The 1,581-nt window shown below is 47.3% G+C and overlaps 1 non-coding gene across 1 annotated transcript; it reads left to right on the top strand.

The window, feature by feature from the left end:
• Positions 1-422: 422 nt before the first annotated feature.
• TRNAG-CCC (transfer RNA glycine (anticodon CCC)) lies at positions 423-495 on the top strand. Its single transcript has one exon. It is a non-coding gene; the product is annotated as a tRNA-Gly (tRNA).
• The last annotated feature ends 1,086 nt before the right edge of the window (positions 496-1,581 follow it).

Below are 1,581 nucleotides of genomic sequence, written 5' to 3'. Positions count from 1 at the left end.
AGCCGGAGAAGGCAATGGCACCCCACTCCAGCACTCTTGCCTGGAAAATCCCATGGATGGAGGAGCCTGGTGGGCCACAGTCCATGGGGTTGCTAAGAGTCGGACAAAACTCAGTGACTTCACTTTCACTTTTCACTTCCATGCATTGGAGAAGGAAATGGCAACCCACTCCAGTGTTGTTGCCTGGAGAATCCCAGGGACGGGGGAGCCTCATGGGCTGCCATCTATGGGGTCGCACAGAGTCAGACACGACTAAAGCGACTTAGCAGCAGCAGCAGCAACACTATAAGCTCCTAAAGGGCAGACTTTATTGTTATTCTTTATGGTTCTTAGCCTACCCAGCATAGAGTTTCTAGGGTGTAGTCTAAATTTGCCTAAGTCACTCACTTAGGGCCCCTGACAAAAAGGAGGCTTCAGGGACTTCCCTGGTGGTCCAGTGGTTAAGACTCTGCACTCCCAATGCAGGGGGCACAGGTTCAATCCCTGGTCAGAGAACTAAGATCCCACATGACACCCTTCATGTCCAGTGAATAAATTAATAACATTTCCACTAAACAATGTATCATCCTTAAAAAAAAAAGTATACATAGCAATTAAGCAGCTCCTGGTACTTGAAAATTATGGTGCCCATAAGTATTAAAATGTGAAACTTAAAAACTTTGGCTATTAAAAAAAATTATTAAAAAAAAAGTTCTCAGCATTGTCAAAATTTGGGACTTCCCTGGTGGTGCAGTGGCTAAGACTCCACACTCCCAATGCAGGGGGTCCAGGTTCCATCCCTGGTCAGGGAACTCGATCCCAAGTGAGTGTGATCAGTCACTTAATCATGTCTAACTCTTCAAAACCCCATGGACTGTAGTCTGCCAGGCTCCTCAGTCCGTGGGATTCTTCAAGCAAGAATACTGGGGTGGGTTGCCATTTCCTTCTCTGGGAGATCTTCCCAACCCAGGGATCGAACCTATGTTTCCTGGGTCTCTTGCATTGGTAGGCAAATTCTTTACCACTGTGCCACCTGGGAATCCTGCACACCACAACCCAGAGTTTACTTGCTGCAACAGAAGGTCCCATTTGACACAGCTAAGACCCAGAGCAACCTAATTAATTTTTTTTTTAAAGGTGACTTCAGGTTATCCATACCTATTCAGTTCAGTTCAGTCCCTCAGTCGTGTCCGACTCTTTGTGACCCCATGAATCACAGCTCACCAGGCCTCCCTGTCCATCACCAACTCCCGGAGTTTACTCAAACTCATGTCCATTGAGTCGGTGATGCCATCCAGCCATCTCATCCTCTGCCATCCCCTTCTCCTCCTGCCCCCAATCCCTCCCAGCATCAGGGTCTTTTTCAATGAGTCAACTCTTCACATGAGGTGGCCAAAGTATTGGAGTTTCAGCTTAGGCATCAGTTCTTCCAATGAACACCCAGGACTGATCTCCTTTAGGATGGACTGGTTGGACCTACTTGCAGTCCAACAGACTCTCAAGAGTCTTCTCCAACTCCACAGTTCAAAAGCATCAGTTCTTCAGCGCTCAGCTTTCTTCACAGTCCAACTCTCACATCCATACATGACCACTGGAAAAATC

Source organism: Bos indicus, chromosome 25 (genome assembly GCF_029378745.1).
Source record: "Bos indicus isolate NIAB-ARS_2022 breed Sahiwal x Tharparkar chromosome 25, NIAB-ARS_B.indTharparkar_mat_pri_1.0, whole genome shotgun sequence".
Lineage (NCBI taxonomy): Eukaryota > Metazoa > Chordata > Mammalia > Artiodactyla > Bovidae > Bos > Bos indicus.
The sequence above is the reverse complement of the archived record's forward strand: the minus strand, read 5'-3'. Positions and strand labels throughout refer to the sequence as shown.